Source organism: Nymphaea colorata, chromosome 12, assembly GCF_008831285.2.
Source record: "Nymphaea colorata isolate Beijing-Zhang1983 chromosome 12, ASM883128v2, whole genome shotgun sequence".
Lineage (NCBI taxonomy): Eukaryota > Viridiplantae > Streptophyta > Magnoliopsida > Nymphaeales > Nymphaeaceae > Nymphaea > Nymphaea colorata.
This window is the reverse complement of record NC_045149.1, coordinates 9,223,502-9,234,194: the sequence shown is the minus strand read 5'-3', so window position 1 is coordinate 9,234,194 and position 10,693 is coordinate 9,223,502. Positions and strand designations below refer to the sequence as shown.

The 10,693-nt window shown below is 36.7% G+C and overlaps 1 long non-coding RNA gene and 1 other non-coding gene across 2 annotated transcripts; both read right to left on the bottom strand.

The window, feature by feature from the left end:
* Positions 1-3,147: 3,147 nt before the first annotated feature.
* Positions 3,148-6,897, bottom strand: LOC116265195 (uncharacterized). The gene is made up of 3 exons (XR_004175006.2): positions 6,786-6,897; positions 6,286-6,410; positions 3,148-3,182 (listed from the first exon to the last, which is right to left on the bottom strand). It is a non-coding gene; the product is annotated as an uncharacterized LOC116265195 (long non-coding RNA).
* Positions 6,578-6,672, bottom strand: LOC116266492 (small nucleolar RNA Z266). Its single transcript, XR_004175389.1, has one exon. It is a non-coding gene; the product is annotated as a small nucleolar RNA Z266 (small nucleolar RNA).
* Positions 6,898-10,693: the final 3,796 nt, after the last annotated feature.

Genomic DNA, 10,693 nt, shown 5'->3' with positions numbered 1-10,693 from the left:
CCAATATCATTTTTCAAAATTTTTATATAAAACAAATGAAATTTTCTAAAACTTATGTAATTTTTTGTTACTTTGTCATCAAGGTTTCATATGAAACAGTGGGATGGAAAAGGAACACTGGGAACTCAGGGCGGATAAGTTCCTTCAATCCTTGTCAAATTGGACAGCTTCTTTTTACAGGGACAAACCGCAACCTTCGTGAAGCCTTTGCAGCAACGGTGCACATTTTCTTTGCGTCTACTTTTTGTGTGTCGTCAAGGTTACCAAAATTTTGCATCTTTTTGAGGAAGTCTATGCTATCACGTGGCACTTCCATCGTGAAAATGCGTGGTGTTGCCATCACAATGCAGTGGCGAAGATAGACGTATTTGTATTTGGCTGAGGGGGTACTCAATATACATTTGAAGGGCATTTTATATGTAAATATGCACAAATTTGAGGTCAACAAGGGACTTCTATTGGAATGTGTGGGCAGTCGCCCACACATGCCCACATGTGGGATGGATGGCTTCTTCCCTGCCACAAGGTACCCTTGGAGAAATTTGCGGGGAAAGACAATGACGCCGTATCATGCCATTGGTGGACATTAAGGTTGGAAGATTGTTGAAATTTACATTGAAAGACGGGTTACATCCATTTCTTTTTTTAATCAAATTATTTGATCACTTGGGCTATAGCATTTTCTGGAAGAGAATTTTTGGAAGTCGTTTCCAAGACCAACCTTGTTCAGCTGAGAAGAGCTTGCTGCGTCCGAGTGGATTGATTTATAGGACAAGAAGAATGCCAAATTTCCTAGAAAAAATAACAAAAAGGGTGCTTAATATTTGAACATATTTAACTTTTAGAAGTTAGTAAATAGGCACTCAGCTTTTGAAAGAAATTCTTAAAGAACTGCCTAGTGCTAATTGGCAGAAGATATTAATTTTTGATATAAAATAACACATATTTAGGAAATATATCTTTTATTGGCCAAGGAAAGAGTGGAACTTTAGGAGGCATTTTGTCACTTTATATATAAAAAAATAATGTTTTCTGTCACTAGAAGGCTCTGTGAGAATTCCTCGCAAAAGTGAGGAGCTACCCATGAATAAATTATTATATTGAAGTAAGATTCAGGGGCTTAATTTTGAACTGGTTGAAATTCCAAAAGGCAAGGCGACCCTTTGTTAACTTCAGTTTCTCTAAATTAAAAACGATGACATTATGATTTCAGCAATGACAAAATGGAAAGGTTGAACATGAAAAGTATTGTTAAATAAAAACACAAAGAACCACACCTTTTAAATCGGTAAGTAAAGTAAAAAAAAAAAAAACTAATGCAGATACATGCCAAGAGGACAGTTAATTGATGTCTCATTATATGATTAACAGCAGTCTGGACATCAAGGACATTTTGGTATCTCAGGAGAGCATTTCAATTTTCAGGAGTAGGTATATGGTAGTTTCCTTGCTCCATTTCCTTGTCAAAAGCTACCAAGGAACATGAACCCACTAGAAAGCACAAAGTATCATCTTCCCCAAGTTACTCGGTAAGAATTGTTGAGCTTTGATGTCAAATCAGTAAGAATGAAGACATAGAAGAGAGAGATAGTTGAGAGAAGGTAGAGAAGAGAGAACGAGAAAGAAGTCACAAAAGAGAGAAGGGAGCATGTTGAAAGTTGCGGTTCCTTCACTTCAAATTTGACAAAAAGAACTAATTAGGGCTATGTTTAACCCCTTATAAAAAGAGTCCAATAAGTATTTAAAAATTCAAAGAACTATCTAATAATAAAGTTCCAAAATACACAAAACCTCAAACCAGTATTTTTTCTCAACGCTCCCCCTCAAGCTGGAGCATAGATGTCTATCATGCTCAGCTTGTTACAACGCTTCATTAAATCTGATATAGAAAGAGATTTAGTAAATATATCTGCAGTTTGATCTTCAGAAGCAACATATTTAGTAGAAATAAACCATGCTTGAACTAAGTTTCTAAAAATATAGTGGCAATCCACCTCGATATGTTTGGTCTGTTCGTAGAAGACAAAATTATTATTGGCTATATAAGTAGCTGTTTTATTGTCACAGTGCATTTTTATAGGTAGTTCTATTTGAATTCAAGACCTTCTAGCATGACTCTCACCTATGTGATTTCAATGACAGTTTGAGTCATGGCTAGGACTCTGCACTGGATCGAGCCACAACAACTTGTTTTTACTTCACCAAGAAACTAAGTTACCTCTAAAAAAAATGCAGAATTCCGTAGTGGACTTTCTGTCATTAATAGAGTCTGCATAATTTGCATCAAAATAAGTTTCTATCTGGAGTGATGAATTTTTTCTAAATAATATACATTTTCCAAGAGAACTTTTTAGCAATTTCAAACATAGCTGCTCCCAATGTACTTTTCTTGGCTTGTCCATAAACTGACTCAGTTTTTCTACTACAAAAGATATATTAAGCTGAGTAATGGTTACATATAGGAGGAGCTTCCCAATCAGTGACCTATATGATTTGCTATCCACATGTTCAAATTTATCATCATATAAGTAAATACGGTAGTTCATAGGAATAGATGTCGGTTTAGTTCCAGTCATATATGTCTCTTGTAGCAAATGAAGAACATATTTTCTTTGGAAAAAAACTAAACATTTTTTACTTCTTGCTACTTCTATTCCCAAGAAGTAACGTAGAGAGCTAAGGTCTTTAGTAACAAAGTGTTGTTGGAGATACTTCTTTGTGTCTTATATTTCTTGCTCGTTGTCACCAGTTAAAATGATGTCATCCACATATATCACTATAACCACCATATCTCATGAAGTCCTTTTTATGAACAATAAATGATCTAAAAGAGATATATGAAACCTCGAACTTGGATACAATATCACACAAATTTTGAAACCATGCTCTGAGACTCTGCTTCAAACCGTATATAACATTTTTTAACAAACATACCTTGGTACACTCCCCCTGTCACGCTTCTCTTCGCGAGTGCTTTGTTGATTCTCAAAGCCTGGCCATACCTCATGAAGTCATTTTTATGAACAATGAATGATATAAAGAAGATCTATGAAACCCAAACTTAGATACAACATCACACAATTTCTGAAATCATGCTTTGAGACTTTGCTTCAATCGTATATAGCCTCTTTTAACAAACATACCTTAGTACACTCCTCCTATTTCTCAAAGTCTGGCGGTTACTGCATATAAACTGCTTTATATAAATCTCCATACAAAAAGACATTTTTTACATCTAATTAGTACATATTCCATCCATGATGAACTGCAACAGGTATAATTAGTCGTATACTACTCAAACGTGCCATTGAGAAGAAAGTTTCAAATAAATCAATACCATACATTTGTGTGTACCATTTTGCTACCAACCGTGCCTTGTGTTGCTCGACTATACCATCAGAGTTATACTTGATAGTGAAGACTCATTTCGAGCCAACAATATTTGATCCAGTTGGAGGTTCAACAAGTTCCCAAGTGTGGCATGACATTAGGGAGTCCATCTCTTCCTTCATTGCTTGGTACCACTTAGAGTCCAAAGGAGCTTGTTCATGGGAGATAGGAATAGAAATAGCTGACAATGCATCAATAAATTTGCACATATGATATCCCAAATGAGATTTACTAACAAATTTAGAAAGAGATGAATTGTGCATTGTCTGATCCCTTTACATAGTGCAATAGATACATCATCAGGATAAGAAACATCAATGGAACACTCAGACATATCATGTAAATCAGAATTACATACCTCCCAAGAGCAAGACAGTGTAAGGTCATTAGATGATGGATTCTTTTTTGAATATACAAAGGAAGAGCCTTTAAACTGTGGAATGGAGGAATTGAGATAAGTGAGTGATGATATAAACGGAATGAACTCAAGTGGAATAGGAGGAATTGGAAGTGGAACAAAAGAAGGCATTTCAGACTGAGAATGGAGAAGACTCGTGGAAGCTTACATTAGCACTGACAAACTCTCGATTAGATATCAAATATAAGCATCGATACCCTTTTTGATTTCGAGAGTATCTCACAAATACACATTTAGTTGCTCGTGCAACTAATTTATCTCGATTCGGTTCAAGTCAACGTACAAAGCATGTGCATCCAAATACATGCAGAGGTAAAGAGAACAAGACCTTATTTGGGTAAAGAATTTAAATTGGTATCTTGTTGTTTATTGAAGATAATGACATTCTATTTAGGCAACATGCAATTAGGATTGCATCTTCCTAAAATTTGGTAGGCAAATGAGAATGAATCATAATAGTGCGGGCTACATCCAACAAATGTCAGTGTTTTTTTTGAACTATATTTTGTTGAGATGTATGAGGGCATGTAAATTGTAGCACAATACCATGAGATTTGTAGAATTCAAGTAGAGAAGTAGATTTAAACTCGAGTGCATTGTCAGTGCGAACAACCTTGACACAAGAATTAAATTGAGTTTTTATTTTCAATATGAACGATTTCAAGATACAAAAAGCTTCAAATATGCCTTTCATATAAAAAAACCCAAGAGACTCAAGAAAATCATTAACAATGGACATATAATAACAAGACGACAAGTGATTTGGAACCGAGTAGGTCCCCATACATCAACATGAACTAAATCAAATAGATTTTGGCTAGACTGACTTTGACTAGAAGGAAAAGATGTACGACTATGCTTGCCTAATTGACAAGTTTCGCACTCGATAGAGGTTGTAGAAGAAATCTGAGGACATAACTACCGAAGTTTAAGAAAGGATGGCTGACCAAGTCTGAGATGCTATTAGAATGCACTTGAAGGTGAATCAACTTAAAGTGACGCCGCTTTAACGAATGTATCCAAGAAGTAGATTCCATCTCCCTCATGGCTTCCACCAACCTTCCTCCCAGTCGATAAGTCTTGAAATACACAAGTACCCAGGTGAAAATTAACTCGACAATTCATCTCTTTAGTTATTTTGCTTATAGATAACAAGTTCTTTGAGAATTCATGAGTATATAACACTTCATGAACATGTAAAGATAGAGATAGACGAACATCTTCATGTCCTCCAACCGGAGATAGTATTCTATTGTGAGGGATAAAATTTCTGTAAGTTCGATTATCCAACAACCATTAGAGGGAGTTCTACCTACAGAAAATGCTAAATTTGTGATAGCAGTAGAAGTCGATGAGGTGAAAGGTGCAGTATTTGATCGATGCTCCATAATTAAGTCAAGTTCAGCTAGACTTAACTTGAGAGAAGTAGCATCTATCGAAAAACCATACCAATAGACTGTGAGTTTGGAGCTAAAATGGATGAAGATGTTACAGTCATGGACGCATATGTCTTAGGTTTACCCACTTTGTTCCAGCACATATCCTCTAAGTGACCAAGACAACCACAATAAGTGCATTGGAGTCTTCGACGTCCTCGTGGACCATGACCTCTTCCTCTACCATGAGAAAGATATTGTGCACTTCCTCCTCCTCTAAATGAGGCAAGTGCAGATGGCTATGAATTATTTGTAGATAGAGGAAGGGTAACAACCAATCTATTTAGCATGTTAAAGGCCTCCTCAAGACGAGAAAAATCTTATCATGTAAGCATTTGAGCTAGAAATTTAACAACTATCATTTGCTCTATGTGAGATTTGAAACAATGCTTGCATGAAGGTTTTAAGGAGTTAAGTTTTTCATAAGTATATTCGATTAATTCCATGTCATCTTGCTGCATTTGTAACATTCCTGTTGTCTGCTGAAGAGAATTCTACATATCTTTAGTTGTATTATAATAGCAGAGCCCAACAATAATATGAGGCTGAGTGCAATTCATATGCCAAACACTAATTATGTTGTTTTCTTCCTCCTACCATGCATACTTGCCAATTTTTTCTGTTGGCTTATCTTCCAATATATATTTATTCCCATGTCCAATGACTATGTCACCTGGGTACGGGTGCAGGTATGGATACGGGAAAACAGGTACGGGTACAAATCTTGGTACGACGGTACGGTGACAATATTATTTTTTAATTAAAAAATTATAAATTTTGAGAAAAGCAAATGATATCATCACATCATTAAGACAATGTTCCAAGTCTAAGAGCCATACAACAAGACAAGACAAGCAACAAAACACAAGTTAAATCCAATTGAAATGTGTAACCAACCTATCAATTGTTCTAAATTTCTGGTGAACACATCTGCACTAAATCCTTGTTGGCTTTAAAATCACAAAAGAACAAGAAAAAATTTCATCATTTGCTCAAAATTTTCATATCATGCTTAATCTAATAATTCAGAACCGAACTGACCTATCAGTCCCACATGAAACAAAGGATGCCTCTACTGGTGAGTGCTCTAGCCACCGTGGAGCACCAGTGTGATTAGATGGCCATCTTGCCACTTTCTCAGAGGTCAAAGCATTCCATATTACAACCTGCAATTCCAGATCAATTGTAACAAGTTTAGACAATGACTGAAGCAAAAGCTAAAAGGTCTTAAATTTAATCAGTTCATAACATCCAAGAAAACAAAGAGTATCAGCAAAGCGGTAGAGCCTAACTATCTCGAGGCACAAATTCTGGAAAATTACAGAAGATTACAAGTATCAAGTCAGAACCTTGAAATGCCTCAGTAGTTCAGTTCATGATGGTAGAAGCCATTTCACACATATAATTGGTTCATCACACTAGGGTACTCATGCAGTCGAGCGATTAAGATTTCGAAGTTCAACGGAAACAAAGGGATGGGTCACAGATAGCTTTCGACTCTTTCGTAATCAAGAGGAAGAAATAGAGGCAGGCCCACTCACCGTCCGTCGCCTCTAGTGCCCTCACCGTCCACCGCCACTCCGTTGCTAGTTGTCGTCCACTGACGCTACCCAAAAGACCAGTGAACCCAAGGCAAGCATCCGTCGGTGTTGCATGTTATTCCCTCTTTTGAAGACCTAAAAGCAAAATGGATTCATCATGAAGCGAGTCGTGTACAATGACATGAATTAATTAATTCTGGCAGTCACAATGTGTTGGTCACTGGGACCCATGCTTTGCAAGGAAGTCGTCCAAGAATTTGCAACTCACAGGTAGGAATGGGGAGATGTATCATTCCTACACCTAACACAAATGCACAGAAAAATATACCACAAAAAATATCTACTTGTTTTTATTGCAATAAGAGAGGTCATGTGAAGTAAGAATGTTGGCATGACCCTCAGAACAAGGGAAAGCAGGTCAGGCGTAACAATAAGGCAACAAGATCACCTATTTCAAATACGACTGTGGCATCAAACATTTACTCTGATGTGCAATAGATTTTAATGACAGTGTTGTCTAAAGTCAATCTCAAGCACAATGAGGAAGGACAATGACATGTGGATTCTGGTGCTGCAGCTCATGTAACTGGTGACGCAAATAAGCTTTCTATTGCTCTCCCTTATTTAACCAACTCAGTTGTCACAGGAGATGGTTCCCATTACAAAATATCACATATTGGAAATGCACACTTATCCATGGATCATTCCTTAATACCCTTAAAGAATGTTCTTGTTGTTTCAAATGTCAAGAAAAATATCATTTCTGTGTCAAAGCTTATTGATGATACTCATTCCTCTGTTGAGTTTACTCCTTCTGTTTATGTTAAGGATGCTCAAACCAAGAAGACATTCGCTAAGGGTGTTCGTAAATGAGACATGTATGTTAGCTCCAAAAGTGTCTAAGTCTTGTGTTTCATATTTATCCTTTCCCAGTTATAGTGAAGTCAATATCACAAAGTATGATATGTCATCTCTTTAGCACGGTGGTTTAGCACATTGTAGTCGGTCTTTCATTCGAAGTCTTGTTGCAGACGGACTATTACAAAAGTCAAGTCTAAGTCTGGTCAATGAGTCTAGCATGTGCTCAAGTTGTCATATTTGTAAGAGTCATGTTCTTTCTTTTCAATCAATAAATAAGCGAGCTTCGAAGTTATTTGACACCTTTTATTCTGATGTTTGGGGGTCTGCTCCTATTTCTTCTTCTTCCAAGAGTAAATATTATGTTGTTTTCATTGATTCTTATTCTCCTTACACTTGGATTCACTTCATGAAAAGCAAATCAGAAGTTTTCCGCTTGTTCACTCAATTCCACGCCTTAGTCCCAAACAAATACTCTAGTAATATTGTGCATTTCCAATGTGATGGTGGTGACGAGTTCATTTCAAATGAATTTACTGAGTACTTACTAAATCATGGGATCACTGGACAGTTTTCATGTTCATACACACCACAACATAATGGTATTGCTGAAAGAAAACATAGGCAGATAGTTGAAAGTGCTCTCAGTATGATGCACAACATTGATGTGCCCATGACTTTATAGACTAAACCCTTCCATACTGTTGTTCATGTTATTAATTGTCTGCCACTATCCATGTTTGAAGGAAAATCTCCATTTTTTATTTTACATCAAGAACACCCAAATTATGATGAGCTGCGTGTTTTTGGATGCATCTGTTATGTTCATGTTGACGTTTCTTTGAGAAATAAGTTTCAAGATCGAGTTGTCATGTGTAGATTTGTGGGTTATGCAGAAAATTATAAAGGTTATCGCTGCTACGATCCAAAGACTGGACGTGTGCATATTTCACGACATGTTGTTTTTGATGAGCTCAGGTTGAAGAATTTAAAGGAGCCACATGCAACACTTAATGTTAGAAATGATGTATATGACTCATGGCTGAATGCTAAAATATTAGACTAAGAAGCTGATACACACCACGCACAAAGTGACAGAACAATTGATGAGCTCGAGACAACCACAAACACTCGGATGGACAACATACCTTCATCTACTTAAACCAACAACATGAACATGACTTCACCTAATCGGTTTCCAGGACTGGTGTATAATTGACAATCAGTTCTAGTTGATCCAGAAACTGCCACTATTTGTCCACGTCGATCAGAACGTGTGCGGCACTCTATTGATAGATATGTAAGTTATGATAATTTTTCTTTGGATTTTCAGCTCTTCATGACAAAATGCTATGAGCAAGCATGCACACGCAAACATTGGATTGAAGCCATGAATGAAGAAATAGTTGCCTTAAATGAATGTCAAACATGAGAGATTGTTCATCATCCAAATAGAATGTAGTGGGTTCAAAATGGGTTTACAAACTCAAGTATAAGCCTGATGGAAGCATTGATAGATATAAGGCTTGACTCGTGGCTAGAGGCTTCACTCGGTAGTGCAGAGAAGATTATGACGAGACTTTCAGTCCAATCATCAAGATGAGAACGATCCGGGTTATCATCTCTCTTGCTATCTCATATGGTTGGAATTTATATTAGTTGGATGTTAAAAATGTTTTTCTTGATGGCTATCTAAAGGAAGAAGTTTACATGGAACAACCTCCAGGATATGCTACCATTGATCCAACCAAATGGGTGTGCAAATTACAAAAATCGCTGTATGGGTTTAAGCAAGCATCTCGTTCATGGTTCAATAGATTTTTCCTCCATATATAGCAAGCTCGTTTTCTCAGAAGTTCACTTGATCGTTCTTTATTCATCTAACATTCAGGTGAAGTTACCACTTGACTACTCATATATATAAATGACATAGTTTTTGTTGAAAACTCTTCATGGCATATATCCCATGTTAAGAAGGTACTGGAACAAGAATTCAAGATGAAGGATCTCGGCGAACTACGGTATTTCTTGGGTGTTGAGCTTGATAGAAAGGGTGACACATTAACTCTTACACAACATAAATACACTCTTGATATTTTGGATATGGCAGATATGACAAATTGCAAGCCCATAAATACACCTAGTGTTCTCAACACAAAATTAAATGCCTCTCATGGGAGTGATGCCTACTCAAATCCTAGTTTCCATCAGAGTATAGTTGGCATGTTGTAATGTCTCACTTTTACACGCTCAGACATAGTATGTATTGTGAATTAAGTCCCTCAGTTTATGCACACACCCACAAAAGGGCATATGGATGCTACCAAATATATTTTGCATTATCTTAAGGATACTCTTGGGGATGGACTCATCTACACAAGACAGTCAATTGTTTTGCATGACCACAACATTTCTACTTATACTGATGCAGATTGGACTGGTGATCCAGATGATAGACTATTAGTTTCCGGTTATTGTCTCTTCCTTGATTCCAATCTTATTTGTTGGAGTAATAGGAAACAACGTGCAGTTGCCAGATCTAGCACTGAAGTAGAATATAGAGCAATGGCTGCAGGCACAACTAAAGCTTCATGGTTACGTCAATCTGCTTGAAAAACTCTCCATTCCCATTGCTCAGTCATCTTTATTTTGTGACAACTAAAGCGCGATCAAGATTGTCTTCAATCTTGTTTTATATAATCGCACTAAGCATATAGAGATTAATCTAACACTTCATTCGTCAAAAGGTTGTGGAAGAAGAGATTGTTCCCACTTATATAGCCACGTCTAAACAAGTGGTTGATCTTTCTATCAAGGAACTCACAAGGCACCAATTTTGGGAATTGAAGAATAAGCTATGCATGATCAAACCCACAATTTGAGAAGGGGTATTAAGTTTGTACAACATGAATCGAGTCACCTAGACCCGACCCATTTGATCCACACACCCAACACATCATGAGTGATGACATACTTGCAAATCTTAATGTTATTTTGTATATTTTATGATGTACCTTAAATCATAATGAGTATATAATGATAACAAGAAG